This window comes from Formica exsecta, unplaced genomic scaffold (genome assembly GCF_003651465.1).
Source record: "Formica exsecta isolate Colony F162 unplaced genomic scaffold, ASM365146v1 scaffold115, whole genome shotgun sequence".
Taxonomy (NCBI): Eukaryota; Metazoa; Arthropoda; class Insecta; order Hymenoptera; family Formicidae; genus Formica; species Formica exsecta.
Genome location: NW_021848490.1, coordinates 2,690,014 through 2,715,056, shown reverse-complemented (window position 1 = coordinate 2,715,056; position 25,043 = coordinate 2,690,014). Strand labels below are relative to the sequence as shown.

The following is a 25,043-nucleotide window of genomic DNA, read 5'->3' as shown; positions in this document are numbered from 1 at the left end:
GTTACTGCGGATTTAAATGGTTTTCGTCTCAGGCGAGAACATTGTAGGTTGAGATTAAATGTGAGCGATGAATGTGACGGCGAGAGATGTCCATCTCATCTGCAACGCGTGATATCTCATACGAGCTAGGACAGCAGAGTCGCGCGCGAGACAGAGATTCCGTGATATAATTTACAAATAGAACGACACGTACCTATCATCGCGGGAATAAATTTCCGTCGTGATTTAACGATTGGCAAGCTTTTCCGACGATTTGCGCTTCTCGAGAGGACGATGCTGCAGGGGAAGCAAAAGGGCAGCCGCCGCGGAGCGTTAAGTGACGTTTATGAGAAAATATCGGGCCCGGACTGTAATTACATAGCTTCGTTGTAACGCGTGCCTCGTCGGCATCTTTAAAATAACGTCCGCGGCTGCTTGCGGTTCGCTATAACTTTGGAACTTCTTTCCTTGCCACGTTCGGATTAAGCATTGTATTGAAAAATAAAATGAACAAATAATAGGATAATAGGATGTGGATAGCACATTTCAAAGAAATTATAATTCTCTGTGTCAACTATGCGTTGTGACTATTTCGATTGAGAAGTTTAATGCATTGATAAGATATGTCTTTATATATAAGATTCTTCATAATGTCTTACTTTTATCGAATACTTTTTATACATTTTTTGTGCGGTTTAATGATGTCAATTCTTTTTCTGTTACAGGTGAGTCGATGCTTGATTTCTTACTGGAGCTCGTTAATATGTAAGTGTGAAACTATGATTCTTATTTACTTTTGCAAATGTCATCGTTTATTTAAAATTAGAATGAAGATATTCTGTTAGATATAATTGTAATATTTAATACGGAAAAGCGATGCATATACTGGTAATGCTCTCATAGACTGAGAATAGTAATTATCATCCACGGTTAAGCAACCTATTTATATTCAATGTCATTGCAATCATTCTTCGTGTTTAACATCTTTGATAGACGCCTAGTATTATGGCGTAGGAGGCCATTATGGATCCACGCCTACAATCAATGTATCTTGTATCAATGTATTCAGTTATTATAGCGACTCATTAATAGCTTTTTAACTAATTCAACAGTTGATTGCGATATTCTATTGTATTCTGTTGAATTTGCTGTAAGTATAACTTACACGCAATCGTTTTAATTTTCATAAATTTCTTCAGTATTAATTACATGGGAAACTTTTAAAATTATTTGGAGATTTTGTTTTTGAAATTATGTATGAAAAATGAGAATTCTAATTATAACTTCAATATATAAAGAGAAATTTTAATTAATCACGTTAATCGATGATGATGTAATATTGAGCGAATTAAGTTGATGTAATATTGGAGAGATCGCGTGAGAGATTTATCGTGTAAGATGCATTTACTGGCCCGGAACAACCATCTCTATAAAATCTATTTAATTTCCGCGAGATCGTCCAAAATACGCGAGTCCTCAGGAAGCCTATAATTCGTTTGGTAGATCATTACTTTTAGCAGCACGCCGATTCATGAACTAAAGCGCGCTTTATGGCACGAGTCACGTTATTTGTCCGCTTGATCCTTCGATCGTGCCAGATTTAATGGTTTTCCGTTAATCCTCGCAACCCTTTCGAAAGTAGAAGATGATGAGGGGGTAGTAAAGGTTGGAGGCGGGAGGATGGCCGGACGTGAGGTGGATGCTGCTCTCGTAGAATGCGGTGGGGACAGAAATGAGGACGAGCGAGGAGATGGGAAGACGTCGAAGCGAAAGAAGGGAAGAAAAGGGAAGGAGATGGGGGAGGAACGACGAGAAAGAAAAGAAGGAGTTAGGGTTAGGGGGTTGGAGGAGAGCAATAAGGAATTATTGCGGTACGATCGACAAACGGCGACTACGTGGCCGCACTACGGAAGATTCTCTCCGGCCGAGCGACTCTTTTCCTCTCTTCCACGTCGTCTCTCTTTTCCGCCTCTCTTCTCTTTTCCCTATCCGCCCATTTCTTGGACTTCCGTTCCCGCGTCATGCCCGTGCCTTGCCCACGAAACCTTCCAGACTCGTCAATATGTAATGTTCGAAGGCCCGCGCGTTACGCCACCCTCCGCGCCCTGCCTCCGCTCGTTTTACGTGGAATAGAAGATTCTTTCCGACCCTGTATATTTCAGTGAACGCGCCGAGCAAACCGCGACGGGACAGGTCTGTGACCCTGTAAATATACGGTACTTCATGATTACTGCTGCGGTAACAGATATGATTATGAGACAAATATCTTGAGTGCCACAGGACACGTCTCTGATACGGAATGTCTTATCATTACCGCGCATATTTTTGTGGAACTTTTGAGAGATATGACAGAATATTACATACGAATATTACATGCATTATAAATCTTGGTTGTTAAAGGGTACATATTTTAAAAAATACTCTTTTGTATAATTCAAAATAAAAAATTAATGATAAAAATTAATTTCCGAAATTTATTATAATTATTTTTGAAGTAATTCATTGCACAACTTTACATGAGTTTACACAATTGTTAATTTAGTTTTTAATATTTTTTAAATATCAGATTATAAATAGATCCAAATGCAATAGAAATTCGTTAGGCTAACGTGTAACGTGTTCGATGCTAAAAATATCGAGCGATACACCCTTGACGAAGTTTTATCGATGCATCTGTTTTGTTTGTCAAGGGAAATCCAGTTTACCGTCATCGTCGTCGTCGCGCAAAACCAATTTCGTCTTCGCCTTCGGGGTCTCCATATCGGGCGTACATTAAGCGGCAGCGTATAGGCGAGCTCGATTTATCAACGTTCCGCAAAGTTTCCTTCCTCAACGAAGAGGTCGCGTTTCCGCTCTTGATAAGAATACAAATAAATGGGGGGCCGCCGCGTCGGGCTTTACTACGGTCTCTTAGGTCATCGTCGGTTACGAATTTTATTCTTCGTTAACACTCTTATTAATTCATCGATCGTGTGCAGCAATATTGCAATTATTGCTATATTATCTCGAATATTTTTTAGATTATTTTCCCGATAAAAATATATTGTCGTTATACAAAGACCTCGATATACATGCATCGTAGGCGAGCACCATGTACGCGACGCATGATTGCGGCGGTTCTCCAGCGATAAATTGAAAAATTATGCTTGTACCCCTTCACACACACACACACACACACACACACACACACACACACACACACACACACACACACAACGCAGCCTTTGACAGCGGCGATACGTCGATGGAAAATAATATGACGTGCGTGTACGCTCGCGCAGCTGTAAAAACGTGAATTTCCCACTTGACGACAAGTGCCACTCGCGAGCCATCGTCGTGCGTTCCCTACGATCGTGCGCGATTTCTCCTTTTCCTTTTGCTACTTTACGTTGAATGCCCTAGAGGACGCAAGTACCAACCTTTACGCGCGGTTCATTACCTACGAATGGCGAGTTGCACGCCGACCGTGCAATAGCATGCGCCACGGTATGTAAAGTATAGAATGCGTATCGTCTCCTGCAAGCAGGTATCGAATTTGCGTATAAACGCAAATTGCGAGCGAAAGCGTGACACAATTTATTTCTCGACTTGTATCATTTTAGCAAAAATAGGTAAAAAAAATAGTATTTGAAATAGAAAATAAAAACATTTTAAACGCGCGAGCTATTTTTCTTATTTATTACAAATGATTAATGCGAAATAATAATCTATTTGTATATTAAAATTTTATATTTATGTTTAGTTTATTTAAGAAATTAGAGAAGTAAAAATATTACAAACATATATATGTATCATTAATTTTTGAAGTCATTAGATACTTTAAAATCAATGATGATACAACTATCTTATAGATATTAAAATATTTAAATATTTTTCACAAATTTGTATTAATTTTATTTTTTTCTTGCAACTTGTGATTTTTAAATTAGATTTTGTTTACGCTTTATTAAATAATATTATTTTTTCAACGATATTATTCAAATGATTATTTCAATAGTTTGATTGCGTTTGAAATGTGCTCATTGCACTTCATTGTAGTATTCTCTCTTCAATGCGCATTTTCACTTCTGTCACACTTTTGCTTATCCTATATTGAATTAAAAGGCAAACCATAAACGTGAATTGCGAGATAAAACTACGATATTCAAAAATTTTATACGATAACCGATTTTTTTTTTTTTTTAATTTTATCTCAATAATCCGTGGGACGAGTTTCACGAAACTAGCGGATGTTATCTTCATTATTCTAATGAAAAGACGATGGATGATGGCTCTTCTATGCTTATAGCTATAGTCAATGCGAAGGATTATCCATATCGATGCGCGAATACATATGTATGAAGTGAAAAGCTTCTATCGGCATTAAAATTTGGCGTAGGCGGCTTCTATTGCGTCAGATACGTGAAGCAACAATGTGTGTACGAAACGATTTGGCTAGCAAAGAGATTGTGAATGTACATTTTAATTGAGGCAAAGGCATAATATGCACGATGCATAAAAATTCAATGATAAATTCTCGTGCGCGTGAAATTTCGCAAAATTCAGAGTGATTGACATTGTGGTGATTAAATGTCAATATAAACGTTGACAATTTTTTTGTGTGTGTAATGTAGTTGGGTTTTAAAGTTAAATTGTCAAACTCAACATGTGTTCTTTTCATGGACTTAACAAAAGCATGAAAACGCCTATTATTCTGATGAAATACACATCACGACAAATGAATTACAGCTTATCGATTCTAGGGCAAAAAATCCGTCAGATTATTGAAGCACAAGCTATTAACATTTATCGTTTCATGAAAAGATTTGTGATCGATATACGAGAATTTATCCGTGCATTCTAGCGATGCAAAAGTTTTACGAGATTCATTGTATTAATTATCGTGGAAATATGTAAATTCCGCATCATACCATACACGTGTGTATATTATTTCAAGAATTTCAATGGATATCTATCCAACCGTAGAATTGTGCATTGTGATATATTCGAGAGGTTTGTCTCTCCGTCTCGTTCTGTCAATTCTTACGAAATCGGTATCGTGTCCGCGCGGATGGAAAGAAAGGACGCTTATGTGATACGCATACGTGTAAACATGTAGATCCAGACGGGCAAAGTTTAAAGCAATAACGTTTGCGAGGGATGGGTGACGGTAATGTGAGGTGAGGTGAGACTCGTATGGTCCGAGACTGCGCTGGAACAATGCCTTATCGAGCAACATTGTCTACTATCGAGTGAGTCGAATGTGCGTAGAACGGACAGAGAGGAGAAGGACGCGGATGAGGGGGTGGGCTGCGAAAGCAGAGGGATGCGCATGGGGGGATTCGACGATGAGCATTTCGGGGTTTATCTCCTGCATGGGGCATACACACATTGTCCGTTTCTACACAAGGTCGGCCGTAGAGACGCTGCGGTCCTCCGATCAAATTGGATCTACTGAGAGAGTTCGGAGTATCGGGTCGACCGCAACGGGTGCAAATCCACGGGCGACTACGGAATATCCCGTGGCCGCAATCCATCCCCCTTCTCCCTCCTTTTTCCTTCCCGCTATTCATCCTCTTTCTCTCTCTCTCTCTCTCTCTTTCGCCTTTCCGCCCCCTCGCGAACCGCACTCTCGGTATATTTTCACCGAAATGCAGATCGCGTTGGTTCGTCGCGCTCCGAGATTCCGCATAATTTCGTCTCGACTCATGCGAATTAAGGTTTTACCTCTGAAGGAAGAGGATTTTAGGATATATAGAGAGGGAGCGAGAGCGGTTTGGACTGGCTATACCTTCTGAAATATGAATTATTATTGTACCGAGGGATATTACCGGCTTTGCGAAAGCGTCTCTCGAGAATCTCAACGAGAATAATTTTTCGCGAAGAAAGACTGTTATTATGAACATTTTATTTTACTGTACATTGCTCGAAACTCTTGACGCTTTTATATAGTCGGAAATATACTAATCAGAGATTTTGTGTATGTGTAGGTGTGTGTAGGAATTATTCGCAGGGATATGAGAAATACGGAAAACAAGTTCCGTGATTGATAAAAAATCGAGTATCTCGTTTGGATAACGAATAAATTGAAAGTTCGTTTCGATTATCTCGCGCCGAGTTGTATTTAGGACATCGAGTGAATCACACTTAATCAAGAACGATCCGGCAAGAGTGCCGGGAATCGATCGTTCTCCGTTTTTCATCCCGCTATATTCAGCCACCACCGAGTGGTTCGACGAGTACTATCGATGAAACGGGAAACGTCAGAGACAATCTAAGGATGATAGCTATTTCGATAGTCTTTCAATTTGCTCTTCATCGATGACGATCGTTTTTCTTATTGCCTATATCATGAAATAACAAACTCGATGAGAATGCTATTGCCTCATTTCTACGACGGTGTTGCAAAAGACGCCTGTTTCTTTTTTCATGGAGAGAGGATCATCGACTATAGATAAAAAAAAAATATATTATCTAATTACACATGTGCGTGGGTTGCACTTTTTCTTCGAAGATGAATCGGCCGATATCGAGTGTCGGCTCGACTATCGCATTACCGTGACAGTTCTCTTTGCCTCGCCTCGAGGCGAGAAACGACTCTCGACGGGGACAAGAGAGGAAGGTTGGAGAGAGTCCGTAGGAAGGCGCGTGACGCGAGATAGCCTCGAGCAACGCCTCCGGAGGGTGTTTCTCACCTCCTCCCTTGTCCTCTCAACCCCTCGTACTCAAAGTGCTAATGAGTGTCGCCTCGTAAGCCAATTAATACTCCCCCGTCCGTTCTACCAGGAGGTAGAGTCTGCGAACGAGCAAAATGCGGGAGCCTGACAGAGAGTGGCGGTAGCGGAGAAGAGAAAACGAGATGAGAGGAGAGGAGTGAGGGGAAGAGGGGGAGGGGGTGGCGAACGGAGATGGTAGGCGAGAGTCGCTCCCTTGGAAAGCCAGGACCCGTACCTGCCTGTGCTACATGACCAGAATACCCGCGGATTTGATATGCCGGCCACGCCTGACCGCCGCCACACCACCTCCTTTCCTTCTCTTCCTCGTCAAGTGGCTCTTCTCCTGCACCCTCCCCCCTTTCATCCCCCATCGCCAGCACCCGACTTCCCAAACGAATCTCCCGGAACCTCCTAGCACCTTCGACGCCTTCGACCGTCACCACTCACGCTTATATTCTAGGCGACTTCTTGAAGGAGCGTGCGAAATGTATGTAGCTGGGCGGACCACAATACACACACACACACACCGTTCAAGTCTTCTAGAGTACTTAGAGAGGCGTCCGTGGAGCGTACGACGACGTTACTTCTTACTTAAAGACGCCGAGGACTTATGACGCGCACGTGACAGAGTTTCATACTACGCCGAGTCAGCTCCGGACGCGGAGGCGGAAACTATAGCGCGATCGCCGGACAACGCGAAAACATCTTCTGGCCGAAATTTTTTGGGTCACTCCGATTGAACATCGTAAGTTGGAGTTTTACGAGATCGAGAGGGAGGACTTCGGGTAATATATATATGTGTGTGTATATATATATATATATATATATATACACAGGCACACATATTCATATTCTTCTTTAGTATAGAGGTATAGACCAACGACAAGATCACTATGGTTCATTCTCGACACAAAATTTACGAGCTGTCCTGACGCGCAAGTGATCGCTCCGTCAGCTCTTCGTCGAGGCAAACTCGCGCGCGATACCGTTGTTTCCTTATATAACTTTACGTGTGCTCGATCGCAAGTTTTTAACGTCTCGGAGCAGCGTTCTCTCGCCAGATTCGCGCTCCTTCGGCGCAACCTCGTGTGATAAATCATGTACACGTAGACGCGTCGCGTGAGATACTTAGGGACACGAGTACACGGAATAGCGGGGGCGCGGCATGGTGTTACTTCTTACTTAAAGGCGCGAAGGACTTATGACGGGTACGTGACAAAATTGCAGACGCGGCCTCCGGGCCTCGAGTTCTCGCTCGCGAGCTCGGCAAAGGTCTCCGAGTGCTGGCGAACGCGCGCGCGACCATAGTTTTTGGGGGGATGGAGGGGGAGAAATGTTGCTTCTTCTTCTTCTTCTTCTTCTACTTCTTCTTCCGCCTCTCACTTAGCTCGTCGCCACGTCTGCTCTTGATTCGCCTCCTTCCCCGGTCGTCCTTCCGCCCCGTTAGCAGACGCTGCGACAATAAAGTTACAGAGAGGGTCGCGGAGTTCACGGGAAATTGAAGTTTCGCGCGACAAATTGTCGACGGACTGCCGTCCTCCCGAATGACGAACTTTCTAATCGTGCTCGTGGTACGTGGATAGTACTTGAAATGGTTCTTGACGGGGGCGACGGGAGCGATCAGGACGAAGGCACTAGAACGTCAGGACGAGAGAACGTAGGTTCCAACGAGAGCAATCAAATTAATCCTCGAAAAGATCGTGTATAGAATATGTTTTTGTGCTTTTATACCTAGCTGGACCGTTAATATTAAATTTATATGGCAGTTATTATATGTATATAATTTGTTAGTTTATTCTTCGCACATGTATTCCATTGTCGTTATTTATAGAGGATATATAAACCAAGATTTATTAGAAGATTATTAATTATTACAATTTTTTTTCTGGCTTTTAAAATTAAACAGTTTGGAAGTTTATAAATATAAATTAAATTTTTTTAAATAAAATTTTTCCTGAAAAAATATAAATTTCATAATATTGTTATATATATATATATATATATATATACACGCTACTGAATTATTAGAAAAAGAAAGAGAAAGGGGGGTGGAGAAGAAATCACGTTGCTATAAAAATCGATCTCTATATAGCACATACGACTCTGTACTCTCATATCTTTATACGACACATATGGCATACCGCATATTCGCTCGTAAAATTTTAGAGTCGTCCGTTTGGTGATGGAACGCGTCACTCCTGCGTATTTTCCTACATTCTGGTCGATTGATTCGCGTCATACGCAACGGTCAAACAAAGTACTGCGTTTGCATTCGCAATAACGCTCGCGGGATTATCAAGTGAATGAAGCTAAATTCCCTCTCTACGTATACATTAGGCTTAGCCCTGCTAGCTTTGTGTTCTCTTTAAATAAACCTAAAAGGATATACAGGATTGTGCGCTATATAAAAATTGGTTTTAACGAAACAGCATGAATAGACGCAAATTGAAATACAGTTTCTGTATTTTATATCCGCGCGGCTCGCAAATGACCCGTCTCAGTGATAACCCACCGTCGTTATTTGAAATTAAAACCAATTTGCACAATGTCGGCTATGCCGGCGAACATTTCCCGCGCGCGCGCGCGCGCGTATTCTCGGTTTAATCCTCATCATTGAATAAAGTATCGATTTCACATAGACGGAAATATCAGCAGCGCTGACGGAGACGCGCGAGCTAAATGTCACATATTATCGTATTTCTAGTTTTCGATTAGCTCATCCCATTTGATGCGATCGCGGACGCAGAGAGATAAAAATAGGATATCAAACGCGGTCGCGTCGTATTAAACCGGTCGAAGCGCATTAACCACGTCACCTGATTATTATTGCATCGCTTGTCTCTTTTTCGCGTTTCTCATTAACCTTTCCGTGTTACGTGAGAGCCTACGGTATCGCTGTTTGTCCGAGTTACATTTATGGAGCCCTGATCCTGCGCAGGATGATGGATCGTATACCGGCCGATCGTCTTTGTAGTTTACGAGCGGCGCGGGCCGATCCGATTAGGTTTAGGTCGAATTTGGTCGAATTAGGCATCTATTTCGACCCTTCTTGATTGCCAGATCTCGCTGCTATATTATTTATCGGCGTGTTCGTGGTATCCGCCGCTACAATGCGGCGTTATTACCGCGGCAGTTCGCCGAGCAATGTTTGTAAACTTTTTCTATTTATGGACGCAACCCGATTAAATGAACATTTCATTAGCTAATTATTTTATTTTGCGCATCCTGGTAATTTCTGCTATTTTCTCCATACGAGAAAGATTATTTTCGTGTTGGCGGAAAATACATTTTTAACTGAAATTAACACGGATATTGATATTTGTACATTTCTACGTAAAACTTATAAACGATATGAATAAACGAATAAATTATTGCGTAAATAATTATATCGTGCTTGGAGAGTACAATCGTAATCGGGAATACACATCGGCGTAAATAAATTTCATATTTACGTTCTCTCCCTTTTTAGCGCTATAATAAGGAATAATTTAGTGATGTTTATGCTACGCGTTTACCCAAAGTAATTCACACGTCCTATTCCCTCGCTACATTTGTATAGAGCCCCCGGCATCCCGCGTTTACCTTTATAACGTCGCGCGTTATGTTCTCCTTGGATCGTATTCCTAAGATATAGGTAGCTCGTATCGCCACCGTCCAAATTACATTTATGGCGCCCGTCGCAGTGTACAAATGGCGAGAGCACGGTGTATCGGCCAAGTCTCTCCCATCCGAGATAGCTTCTATGATGTGATGCGATGCGATGCGGTAGGGGTACGGTATGGTTTACGAGCGGCATGTGCCGCCGGTCGAATTAGGCGCTTCTAGCAGGATCGCCGCACCTGCCGAACCGTTCCGCATTGTCATGCGACGCGGCCCCTATAAACCGAGATTGCCGAGGGATCGAAAGTTATGGCCGGTCGTCTTCTCTCTCCTCCGCGTGTCTACCACTATACTAGGCTCTTCTCTTCTTCAGAATCTTCCTCGCGCCTCGCGGCCTATGAGGAAACTTTCCCTCTGTGTCTCTCGTTCGCCTTGTTCGCGCAAGCGATGCTCCTTCTTTCCTTCGATCGTATTTGGATATCGCGGTATAAATTCCTATCCCCTCCCTCCCGTATATGGCCACTCGAGATCGTTCGGAGAAAACGAATTCCATTTTCTTCGGTAAGAACTCTGCGACTCGAGAACTTTTGGGTTTACGCGTCTCGTTGCCATTTGGTGGCCCGAAGAGGTTACCGAGAGACCAGTATTATCTCCATGTACCGTTCTCCGATATCTACTCTAAAACTAGGGATGAGATCTCGATTCTTGTCGGAGATCTCAAAAATTTCACGTTTTGGTACGTCGAAAATCTTTATAATATAAGTTGTCGTAAATTGAATGATTTCGTTAACTCCAACGTGACCGCGAGTACGAATACGATGAATCAGGGAAGCGTGTTGTCAGGCACGGTAACAGGACTTATCGGTACAGATGCGGCGGAGACGCGCGTCGCGTAGAGAGATGCGGGTAATTCGTTGAAGACGGAGCGCCGGTAAATCGAAGGTAAATGCGGCGAAACAATCGCGACGGAACCGCGTGCTTCTGACGGTCCTGCACAAGCGTCGTTATATTCACCCACACCCTCCGTGGAGCCTCTCGGCCCCCGGGTTTGAACCCGATGGAAGTCAGAGTGGTCTCCCCCGGGAGATCGAAGTAGGCTTCGCGACTGGGAGAGACGGCTTTTCCGTCGCTGACAGAAACACAAGACGGACAGTAAGGAAATGCCGCGACTCGAATCGGCTTGTTCCAGACGGGTCGCTGGATTGCAATGTCGCTCGACGCAATAATTAAAACATCTGAGAAACAATGCGCGTTATTAATTTTTTTTTCATTTAGCGCGAACTGATCGAAACTATGTATGAATCTGTTAATTATTAAAAAATCACCTGACGTGATTTATGCATTCAATTTTCTCGGGCTGTTTCAAAGGAGTTTTTCGAGAAAAAAATTACGATATACACGGGATTTTATCTTAAAGTTTTATTTATCCTCTACAATAAAATTCTCTTCTTTCAAATGAAATATAGATATTTTTTAAATGCATATGTAATATAAAGCATCAAAAAGATACCAAGTTAAACATACAAGCAAAAGCGTGAAAGAGGGAGAACGGATCGAGACATGAAAAAACCACAGGGAAAAAAGCGAAATAAACAGACATAAGAGAGATATTCCGTCTAAAGAACTGACGGAGCGATTCGTATTAGCTAGCCTTTTCTCTCTATCTCTTTAACAGCACATCAGTCTGTTAAGCACGCCTATCTTTGAGCTTGCTACGTATTTCCGTCTCGACTCGACGATTTTTGCCACATCTCGTTTTACCTCTTGGCCCTGTATATCGCTCATTTCTTAATATGCATGAGTTATTTTGTAAAGTCACCCTGCGGTACTTGCTTCTATTTTGCGTTGTCTTTTTCTCGTTTGTCGTAGATGCGCGAAGTACAACTCGCATATATGCATATTACAATGTACTAAAATTTTGATATAATCGGCTCTCTACTCTTGTTGTTTGCCATGCCGATGGCATGGTGTTTGTTTGCAGTATGGAAATGAAGAATATAGGAAAATAGCACGGCCACGCGTGGGGAATTTAATATATGCAACGCGTATTGATTACACTTATGCAACAGACAGTTTTTTTTTTTTTTTAATTTAATGTATTAAAGAACAAAATTGAAAGCGCAGTTGTAACATTTTTCCGTTATGTAAAATCTTTTTTATATAGCTTGTTAAAACATCTTGAGCCTCTGTCAAACTTGTCTCATTTTATTGATAAGTCTATTCACGATTAATACGCATTGAGATCATTATTAGTCAGATTTTTTCTTATTTGTTTTGGTATTATTAGAGAGAGAAAGAGACTGATGTGTAATGTACTAGTTTATAGCGATAATCTGATACTTTAGGATTTCTTGCAAGAGAAAATATGCAGTTTAAAATGTAATACATTATTTCATACCGGTATTTTACTGCAGTAATTTTTTAGCGAAATCTCTTACTCTTCCTGGACAGAATCGAGGATCATTATTTTTGCAAGTTTGAAGAGTATTATTCATCAAATGTGACATTGGCACAGATTTAACTGTGCCGCGACCGTATTCGACCGATGGTTGCGGTTCATTAATATCGACGTACCACGTAACACGTCGGAATTCAGTGGAATGCATACCACACGTCGAATTTGCGGCGAGCAAATAATTCAACACGGACAGAGCGTTCGCGCTAAGAAGACTTAATAGCGAAGAAGTTAATATTCTGCGTGTAACATTCTAGTTTGCTGACTGTTTCCCTGCTTGTCAAGACGGAAAAGCATTAGACATTGATGACTTTTATTGTTACGATATTATCTAAAAATTAATGCGACTGTTAAATCGAGATCCTTGAAATTCTAAGAATTGAAGCAATAAATGATACGAAGTAATCGACACAATTGAGAAACGAGAGATAATCCGGTTTCTCATTTGGGAGTAAGGACAATAGCACTAGCTACGTAAAATTGCATCTGCCTGCGCCGTTTCTTCAGCTTATCCTCGTGACTAAGGAACCGTAAGGGTCTTCTTCGTCACGTAGAATCTGTTATTCGGTCCCTCGCGCGGCCCAGATGAAAACTCCCTCTCTTTCTCTCTCGCTCTCTCTCTCTTTCTCTTTCTCCTTTGTCCCTGATTCAAAGGCCGGAGTAATTAGATTTGAGTTTTGCAAACTTGATTGGCCCGCGCTCGGTCCCGGGGCTACGGCGAATTTTATTACGGGCGCACAAACGACAAGCATGACGACGGAACGAAAATTCTTCTTCCGGCCAACGTGTGAGCGCGCCGATGGAGATACCGAATTGTCTCTGGCACAAAAAGCACACGAGGAAATTGCACTTGTCCGCTCGATTGTGTCAATTGTATCGAAGTGTAATTTCGGAATGTTTTCTAGATGCATTAGTAAAGAATATTGTTAAATAATACAATAATTTGCTAAAGAGAAAGAGGGAGACAGGAGAGATATATTAATTTTCATAGAAAAATTAGCAAGTCCAAATCTTGTTTGATAACTATAATATTATGCGAACTAGATAAACCAAAAATAATATTATTTTACTGCAACTTAATACACGCTAATCTCGAGAAAAGAGAAGATACACGATGCGAAATATCTATCCACCGGTATGAAAGCAAAGGTATTTCCTTGCTTCTCCCCGCGGGCGCAATCTCCTTCTTGTTCTTATTTTTTATTCTTCTTTCTTGCCTTTTCTCTGTGCCTCCGCACTTATTTTCAGCTTCTCCACTGCGCTTCGATTCGCTTCCGTGCGCCTCCGAAATATACACTTGACAGGTCCGATTTCGCCCGTCTCGTAGAAAACGACCTCCTGATTGCTGGGAAGACATCTTCCGCCGGTGTCCTCGGAGTCTTTCGGTCTCGAGCTTTTTCGTCCTTCATCGGGGTAGAAGAGGATTCTTATACGGCCGGCAGTGAATACGCTCGGTCGGACGCGTGTTTCCTTCGTCAGGGGTAAAGACGAGAATCTGAGACGAAGGTGGGCGTAGAGAGTAACTGTACCGTATACCACGGCGAGCGGAAGCTCCGGAGGAGAGCGATGTTCTCCGGGGGTTTATCGAGAAACGTCGCTCGTTTATCGACGACTACTATCCTCGCGCCGGTCGCTCAGGAATACAATTTCGAGAGCCGGGACACCGGTGTCGAATAATTTGCCACCGTCTCGCCTTTGCGTTACTCTTCGCCGCGCGAGGCTGCACTTTCACGCTCCCCCGCTTCCTATTTCGTAATTCTGATTTGGCATTATATTTGATCTCCTTCCCGGATCTCGTTTTATTTGGAAGTTTTCGCATTTACGATTCTTAATACGGAGTGAAACATTTAATTCAGTGATATTTTTAAAGCTGAAGAGAAAATGTATTTGATAATTCAAGTTTCGAGTCAATGAATATTCAGATTAGAAAAATCGGAAATAATTAAGAAAATAAGATTTCGTTACTTATTTGCATATGTATAGGTCTTAGATAATTTATGAAATTTTTTTTTTAACAAATACTTTTTTAATTAAAAAATTATTAAAATTTTGTGTTAGATTTTTTTAGAGAAAGGTAATTTATTAAACATGTGATATAATTATATCGTATATAGTTCGTATATTAATATCATAAGTTGTAATATCAGCAGGATTGAATTTGCGCCATAGAAAAGCGCTATAACAATGTTGAGTCTTTAAGAAAGTAATCAATAAGTTTCAAGGTTCACGAAACTCCTTTGCTTGTTGATCGCTTTCCTAACTCGGCTGAGTTTACTCTGAGTTTCTGAAACCGAACGCAAAATAGTTTACATTAATAAAATCATAATAAAACTCCTTATAAGCATTCCGAGAGTGATCTCTGTTTAGTAAAACGGAATTATTAGCATTCTTTCATTGAGAGAACAGGAGATTTCAAGTATCTCGACGGATAGTGTAAAATTACGAATAGATAAAATATTGATTTGAAAAAATTAATGAATATTATGCACATAAATAACAGTAAATTGGAGAGAAATTTTCTCAAATTTCCATTGTACAACTTTACGTATAAATAGGACACAAAGTTAATGCATTAATGTTACAGTATTTTAATACTCGTTGTGAATCGTGCTTCAATATGTGTGATATTAATATACATATTAATACATATATATCTCACGGTACGCAAAGTAATACGGATGTAAAGCTAGATATTCGAAGGATATATTTCGGGATACTTTGTCCTTTCTATTCTCGCGTCGCGATCTTTTGTTCGAAACACGCTGTCTTTCAATTATCACGGGGGCCACCCATCCTCGTCTTCGATCCGGGGATATTTTCGTTCTCCCACGATGCTTGCTCTTAAATTCTATTTCCCCATTTTTCAGCGCTCTCCCTTGTCCTCCATTCCTGCGGGTAACGAGTGGGAAGCAGGCGTAGCCGTTTTCGGCGGAGACGTCGACTTCGTCGTCGTTCCCTCTCGTTTATCGGGGAACGTCGATCGCCGCCGCGAGCAGAAGACTGCAATTTTGAAGCGAGATTTTCCTCGCGCTGCTCTTGTCTGTCTCTCTTCATCTCTCTTTCTCTCTCTCTTTCCCATCGCCACTCGTCCGCCTCTTATCACGTTTATCATGCTTCTCGTTTCTGACACGTTTGCGCGAAAGTCATTCCCAATCGATAACGTCGTCTGGCTGCTGTGGTTTCGTAAAATGCATACGCTGAAAAGCATCTTTTCCTCTCTTTCTCTTTGTTCGCTTACGATGATGTTTTCACGGATGAATACTTGGTATCGCCAACAATCATGCTTTTCTCTCTCTTTCTCTCTGCCAGTAACATTTTCTTAGATTTGTAGTAGATTCGTATTTCGCGAATACGTCTGCTGAAGCGAACGCTATCGATCGTGCATATCATTGTAACCGATGAGCTTATTGATGAGCTTATATTGCATTTTGCGTTTTAATTTACTGCTTCGAGTATCTAGATGGGCTTTATAAATGGATCGAAGTTCTATTTCGATGAAGTAGTTGAATATATCGCTACTTATTGCATAGCTTTTTTAAATAAAATAGCAAAAATTTTTATTTTTTGCAGCAACACGTTTATTAGAATGTTTAGGACGAAACGTATATTGGCACTTCATGAATTAAATTAATTCTTAATTAGATTTATATTTAAAATTGAATTTAACAATGAGTGAGTAAAATTTATTGTTATATTCCGTTACATTTTCAATTTGCTAAGATTTAGCGTTAAATTATTGAATCAAGAGAAACTGGACAAAGAAGACTAAATCACAGTTTCAACTTCAACTATAATTCTGCATTGTTTGGTCTCTACTACCTGTAATTTAGAGATAGCGCACAGTTTCTTGGACAATCTATATATTCCAATAGTAGATCCCCAAGTGCATTGGGATTAACGTTCTAAGCACAGGGGAACGACGATGACAAGTATTTCGATTAATTCCTCGGATTTCGCGCCATAGAATTGCTAAACATTTCGCGAAACTTGAAGAAAGCGCACTCGAAAGATGTGCGTACGTTACGTTACGAGATATTTCTACTTAATGTACGGGGCATCCTTTCACGAAGGAAAGAAATAATGCTTCTCTTTCCTCTTTACGCCGCGGAGCGACGGATAATTACGACGATAATTACAATGAAAGTAGCGCTCGTCGGACAGCAAGTGTATCTTTCCGCTCTGCTCATCCTTTTTCAGACCTATCTACCTCGATTCTCTCTCTCTCTTTTTTTTTTTTTTTTGTTAATCGTTCGCACGGTATCGGTTCCCTTCTGTTTTGCTCTTTTTCTGGTTCCTTCTTCCCGTTTCTCCGTTTCATCTCGGCTAACTTTCACTCGCCTCGATCCGTCTCTCTTCAGAAAATTCTGTTTCTCCGAGAGAGTAAACGCCAGTCGATAGGCGATATCTTCTTATCTCTATGCTCTTTATTTAGAAACTTTTTTTTTTTTTATTTTCAAATTTTTTTTTTTTTTTTTTTTGTTAATCGTATTTTTGTAACTTTAATTATCACGTGTTTCTCCTCGCAATTCCGGGCTACTGGGATTTTCTCGACAAACGGATATGTATATATATGTACCGTCGGTCATTTACTGGCGAGCCCATTTACCGGTTGGCGTACTAAACGTAGTTATTCACGATAGTAGAGGCGCAACGAGCCCGTTCAATCTCTATTGGGAATTTGGTACGGCCAGCTAATTTCAGAGTCTGTTATCGACGTCGTAGGATTTTCGACTCCCATTTATTTCCGACTTTTAGCTCGTCGTGCTGTTCTTCTCCGCTGAGCGGCCCGCAGCCATAAAACGCCGAGATGCAGATAAGATATTTATTAGACCGTATCAAAAAATATAAAAAATATGGAGGTATATATATAACCAGAAAATGCTTGTTGAACGATCGATTTATTCGCGTATTGAAGAAAGATCCTTATTGCGTTGAGAGATTCGAGGCAGGCGAGATTTCACTAGTTCTTCCGCTGCGGATCTTCTTTCATAAGCCTTTCATGCTCGATCATTCCGTCGCTTCATCTCATTCGATAATGAAACTGGCCAAATTGTCGTCTATCAGATGACGCAAAGCGAGAGAAACACGACTGCTTTTCATATTTAATGCGCTGAAATTGATTTCAATCCTGTTTAATCTTAGGCGCCGAAGTTTAATCCCGTTTATTTTAAGCGTTGAAGTCGAATACAATTTTATTTAAGTTTTACATTATTGAGGAAAAAGGAAAGTTTTATATATATATTCTCAGCTATTTCTAATATAAATTTTTCATTATCGTTATTAGTTTTATTTTTATAATTATAAAAAGAAAATTGTTTAAAAGAGATAATATAATTACAAAATAATCTCTTTATATTGTGTGATATAGCAGTATTAAAAGAATATATTTAAAAAAAATTAACAAAACTATGGAAACGAGGAGATTAATTTGGAAAGATGTAAAACTTCAAAGAGATACATAAAATTAACAGAACAGCATTGTTTTTTTATTTTTATTATAAACAATATTTTGAGATTGTTAGAATTAGCATCATGAATTGAAACTGACACTTTAAAATTATAGGATGTTATAGGATGATTTATTTATTAAGGCATATATATAATTTTTCTCGATATCAGAAAGAGACTACGTACTTATGCAAATCGAACACTTAAGAAGAAATATTTCCAGTGAAGTCATATGATTCAATTAAAAATGGAAGTAATTGGATTACTTTACCAATGTTGTTTGCCATCTTCAACGAGCGGCATTTAACTTCTTTTCTCCGGCGATAACTCTCAACCCGTTTTAAGCATCCAATTATCGTTTATTGCGCTTACGGGTCGTATATTCTTCTCTCGCCCCCGATTATTCATTTTCCCGTTGATTTTTTGAATCGGATTTCCATTAAAAATTGTCTCTCTTCCCTTATTGCTACAAAGTCCCTTTGCTTTTGAACTTCTTACTTCATGATTATTTTAATCCCTTTTCACGATCTCTTTCTTCTGTTCTTCTTATAATTATCCGTAGAAAAAATCTTTTTCTGTAGATTTACTCCATTTTTAGAGCTCGTTTATTAAACAGAATATTTTTTTCTACATGACACGATTATTTTTATATTTTAAAACAATACAATTAATTTGATACAATTACATTTAATACAAATACATTTGATACAATTACAATTAATTTAATATATATTGTATATTTTATATCATTGCTATATAATTTTTGCAAATATACATAATTTATTCTCCTAAACGGGAGCTGTTAATTTATGCGCGATAAGCAAATCAAGGATTAGACGCGCGCGTTGAAGGAATATCTTTTCGTTTGAAAGACTCGCCGTTTTAAGCCGTTCAACGGAACAGTCCCTCGCGTGGAAAGTAGATGGCAGATTATATTTGCCAGCGTCTTCACGCAAACGTGCTCCTTTTGCGGGAACGACTCTCTTTCAGCTCCGTACACTCCGTAATAGTAACATTTGCCGCAATAACAAACAGAGTAATAGCACCATAAACCTCGCTCGGAACACCCCTCCGCGCCTTTCCCCAAAATATAAAAATATGAAACGTCTTTGTTAGAGAGCTTTCACCGAGATCTCCTGCGTTCATGTTCTCCTTTGCCTCCTCCTCCCTTCCCGCATTACTGGTTGTCTTCTTCTGGCGCTCTCGGCCATTCCAACTTCTCTTTTTCCGCTCCTTCGTCCTGCTCGGTCGTATCATTCTTCTGTCCCGTTCGCTCCTTTTATTCTCTCATCTTCTCTTCCTCTGGCGGTTTCTCTCACCCCTTTCTTTCTCTCTCTCTCTCTCTCTCTTTCTCTTTCCTCGTCATCTCTCCACACTGAAATTTTTATGGCGTGTCCAATTTCCGACGTGGCTAATAGGCATTAAAGCTGACGGACTGACGTCCTGCTCTCTGTTTAAAGCATCGAACGGAACAAAAAACGCAAACGAAAATGGGGATCCATGGAAAGAGCGAAATCGCGTGTGGGAGATGAAAAAAATTTTATTCTCGTAATATCTAAAATACCGTAATTCCATATTTCTTGAGAAGGAGTTATACTATTGTAAGAATTCATATCTATTTATTTTTACAGCGTGAATAATTTGCTTTTTCTTTAAAGATATAATATTTTATGCGAATTTAATAGAGTTGAAGTTATAAGATGTAATGAGATTGATTATAGATGGAATATTTAACAGTCTTATATAAGTTCTGTTGTAATACTATATACATCAATTGAGACTTGAAAAAGTTAATATATTCTTCTATTTCATATTTCTATTTATTCCTATTTATAAGTATAAAATCGGTAAAGAGATACTTTGTTCTGTTAAATATTATACATTAAAAAAATATATAATATGAAGTGTGATTGTTTTTAAACTTGTGATAGTTTGTTTTTGAGGAATATCCATTCTTCTCTCGCGACTTTAAAAAAGTATATGTTCGTTTGGATACGGCTCATAATTTGTGCTTTTATTTTAATCGCGGCCCGTGAATTCGCCAATTCGACGCGTTTGTACGGCGCAAAGTGGATCCATTAGATACCAACAATCCCATAAATTTCTACTTTGCGCGTCCGGGTGAAGTTTTTGAATCGACGGCGACGAGAAACGATTGATCGTCGGCGCCACGGCGGGGATCGATGACATGCACCAAGTAAAAAGACCACTAGTCGCATTTATTCCCGGCACTTCGCGCTTTTGGCTCCGGCCGATGAGAAGGAGAGAGAGAGAGAGAGAGAGAGAGAGAGAGAGAAAGAGCAAATCCGGGGAAAATAATTAATTAAAAGTCGGCGCACGCTTAATGGGTTACAGATTAATGCTCGATGTTGCGCGGCACTGTTTACTCTACAGCGGTCGAAGTAATAAATCAGTGTCTTATCGGCAAAGGGAGAGCTTTCGTGGCCAACGTTAAGAATACTCATTTCCAAGACGGCGCTCTAGTTTGAACGTCGATCGCGGGTGATCGATCCTTGTCATCCTACGACGTGAAAAAATTTGGCGGTGAATCCGCGATCGCATGACGTGAACAGTTTTGGCGAGAATTCAACGATCGCGTAACGAAAACGAGGACAGTATCGCAATTCGGCGAGAAGTGAACATTCGTAATGAAATTTACCTTCGTTCCAATCTAATTTCCAATGATATATACGCGAGCTGAAAGTTCGTTACATATTTCGAGCGCGATTTATTTAGCGATGACATTTATTAGATTTATCATTCGCTATCATCCGTTTCATTAATTTTTTTTTTTTTTTCGATAATAGTAGTTATCTGATTTTAGAAGAACGACGGTGTAACGTGGCGCGATTTTATGGTATCGACAATTCCAGAAGTTTACAAAGGCTTAGAAATTGTTGGTGAGATGTTTCTCAAGTTTGGACGACTTCTATCGCGAATATGTATCGACAGAACCGCGACGCGCGTGACTATCGAAGCGTTCGCCATCGATGACGTATTTTTATAGCGGCGATGACTTACGCTACTACCCTGCCATTCCCATTCCCGATTCTTATTTCACCGCCGGGCGCGGACGCGAACGCAGACGGCGGAAGTTTCCGTTTCGCGTTGGGAGAGGGAGAGGGAGGGGGTCTGTAAGTTGCCGACGATTCCATACATTTCACCCGGCGCGCGCCTCGCAATGCGAATAAACAAGTTTCCGAGCCTGTAAGTCAAACGTCCAAACACGTCGTTGCAGTTTCGTGCCGCCTCGTCGGAGCGGAAGTTACTCGAATATCGCGGAGGGAGTTTAACTCGGTAGACGTCGGATGATAAGGGCGACGTGGGAAGTGCGGCGGAGAAAGGGGGGAGAGGACAGTGGGGACCGAGAGGCGCCCCTTCCCTCCCTCCCTCCTTCCCGGACATCGATTTTCCGCTATTACATTTCCGTTTCGCGGCGCCTCGAAATGCCATCGGAGCGACAGATATCGTGATCAACTCTCCGCCGTTTATATATGTAGGACACAAACTGCGGGATAATTTTCGCAGGCTTGTTTCGTAATAACTCGCGTACCCACGGTTAAATCGAATAATTCCCGCGACTCCTTATCCGCGTACCCTGGGCTAATGCGAAATTTCCCTAATAGTAACGCCGCTTTCTTAATTACCGTAGCACGCGCGCGCTCGCTCGCTCGTATATGCCGTTAATAATCGTGCACTTCGTCAATTTTCCGGGTACCGTGTCGTCGGCGCGATTTCGCCGCGCGATTACCGAGCAGTTAATCCTTAACTCATTTAGATCCTTGGCGCGTCTTCCGTGTCTCGATGGCACGGATTTGGATGTTTAACTGCTATATATACGAAAGTTATCACAGGATAATTTAGTGACACTTTATAAAAATTCGATATTTTGTTAACTTGGCCATTTTTGTGAAAATTCCAAAATGCCAATAATTATCATGGATTGGATGCTTTTTATTATTATGATGACATGAGAAAATAGATAAGATTGAATGCAATGTTAGAGAGAATGCTAAAAGCGATTCTCTTATGAAAAAGTTGTCATATACATACTTATCATATAGAAGAACTTTATATCAGATTATTTTTCCTAAATACTTAGATTTTTTTTAATACAATAAAAAGAGAGCAGTTTACTTTTATGAGTATTAAGTGAATATATTTTTTGTTTTATGGATCTTTACACATTCTTTTGTATATATAAAATTATAAAATAAAGATTAATATACTTTTTTCAGTTTGTGGAACATTAAAATACTAACCAATTACAATTCAAAATTTTTAATTTTATATTAATATGTGTGTGTCGAGATATTCCTAAATTATCTTAATTATTAAAAGGGTTTAAATTTTTTGCGTTATTTTATAAATTTGTTTAAAGGCATAATTAATTTCCTAAGAATTGAAAATGGGAAATATATATACAAATTACATCACTTTGTGATGTCCAAGAATTTTAACATCTTTTGCTATTTACATTTATTTAAGTGTTGGCATCTTTGACATGTATATGTTTTCGCAACTATCCTACCGGGCGTCAAAGAGCAAAGAGATACCTTCGTAAATTTATAATTGGAGGAACGCAAGTATCGAGAATCAATTCAGTAACACGCCCCAAGGTTTTAATTGACGTTCTTCTCGATATTTTGCTCCCTCGCGGGACTGCACCTTTATTTCCCTGGAAATATTCAGTAATAAGAAAATACCGCGTCCATGTATATATCGCGAGCACGAACACACCTCGTCGCAATAAATCACGATTCACCGAGAGATATCGAGCGCGCATATTTGCTGCAAGCTCCTCCGGCCTTATCGAGGGACAGCGACTACGTAACTACACGCATCGCATTCAAGGTGTGTCCCCCCTTCTTATCGTTGCCTCTCTTGAGACCTCCGAGGGAGCGTTTTATCAATTTTTTTCCCCCCTCCTCTTTTTCATGCCTCCTCCTCGCGTTGCTCTCAACCCTGCCTACCCTCGACGCATCAGGACCACCACATAGCGCGAGTTTTCGTGACAAGAGGACGGTCTAGACATTGATTGAAAGCCTCTGCCTAAAGCGCTTGCCCTCTCCCTCACTCTCTTCCTCGTCTCTTCCCAACCCCCTCTCCAACCATCTCTCCTCCTTTCGTGCGTCAATCGCGGCTTGATTAAATTTACGGCTGATAAAAAGAGCCGTATGTAGCCGCTACGTTGATGGAGAAAAGGCTACGGCTCGTAAAGCACACACGAACGCTTTTGTCTTCGGGGGTTGCGCTTCATCGTCGTCCATCCGATCTCCATCCCTCCTTCGTCGCGATCCCCCTCGTCGTGGCATCGCTCTCAAATTAAGGACCGCGCCGAAGTCTTAACTCACGTACGGCACGACGTCGTATGGCGGATGGTTCTCTTCGGTTCGTTCGCTCGCTACTCCTCTCGTTTCTCCTACCTCTCCCTTGGCCATTTCATTCTATTTTCCCTTGTAGCTACCTGCTGGTACTCTCGGATACCGCGATTGCGACATCCGCGAATACAAGAGAGAAAGAGAGAGAGGGTATGTCGTAAAAGTGGTTGTTGCTCGGTGAGCCGTATGCTCGTTCATGTGTTATCGCGCACACGCATATGACTCTCTTTCCCGTTTGTTCTTCTACCTCTTCTTACCTTTACTCCCTTTGCGCTTGTGTCGAAATTTCTCTCTTCCTTTTCGCTCGTGTTCGTTCGCAATGCGATGTGTCGTGAAGCGACGCGTTACTTTTTACTTTCCTCGCGGCTGTAAAAGCGGTTAATAGCCCCGGCTGGATTTTCGGACGATACTAAAGGAAAGGCGGAACGTGCAGACGACGCTATCGATAAGCGCATCGAGGATCCCGGCACACACAGCCCGGCAGTAATCTTCCTCTTAACGGAACTCGCGATGGAATTTCCCAGATTGCTTCTGATACGCTCATCACAAGAATGGACTGTAACGTTTAGTTGATAGAGCAGAGGAGAGAAAAACTCTCTCTTTTGAAATACTGATTCAATTTACAGCAATAATTTTGATAGCGTATATTAATTACGAAATATGAAGACGTATGCTGTCCTTCTATTAATATCGAAAATATAGTTATCGTAAAAAATGATTTTTAATTAAACTTTGATAAGGAAAGATTGTCTCATTTCGAGCTCAAATTCAACGTCGAATGGGGGGGCAGTAAACTATAAATATTATCTCTAAACATTACTTTATGCATTCTATTTCCGTCTAATTAATCATTCTTTATCCTCTTAAAAGAACGGAAATCACAGGAATTTTCTATTATCCGGTGGTAGTGACATCTCATACAGAGATATCACTGTTGTGGGATGCGCTTTACGCGGGCAGGACGTTCGACGCGATACACCGATACCAGTATTCCCGCATGTCGATTGCGTACAATCCGTATGCACCAGCTGCATCTGCAATTACAATTGGGCGCAGTTCTCGAATCCATTAGTCACCTTGCAACGGGCACGGATCGGTTTCGGAGCGTTCCGTGAAAGAGCACGAAGTGGCAGTATTGGAGCGAGGCGATCGGTACGCTAATGACTGGGATTACTTTTTGAGAGATATTGCATCTTCTCTCCCTTTTTTTCCCCTTTTCTTTCTCTTTCGTTTTCTTCGCTCTGCATATATTTCTGTTTCTTTTCCGTCTTGATACCTCGCGCGCCGCTTCGACGAATATCGATGAGCCAGTGCGAGTACTGTTCATTCGCGCGTTGCTCTTCCCCCTTCGCTTTCGTCTGAGATTCGTGGGAGTCATGTCACGCTGCACCGACCGGATTTAGATAAGGAAGGAAAGGATGTTGAGAGCATCGTGGATATACAGAGAAGCGACGCTGCGTGAAAAAAATACGGCGATAAATTTTT

At 40.9% G+C, this 25,043-nt stretch overlaps 1 protein-coding gene across 9 annotated transcripts in view; it reads left to right on the top strand.

Annotated features, from left to right (window-relative positions):
• The window catches only part of LOC115238178 (histone acetyltransferase p300), a 410,773-nt gene that overhangs the window by 86,860 nt on the left and 298,870 nt on the right, over positions 1 to 25,043 (top strand). The window lies entirely within an intron of this gene.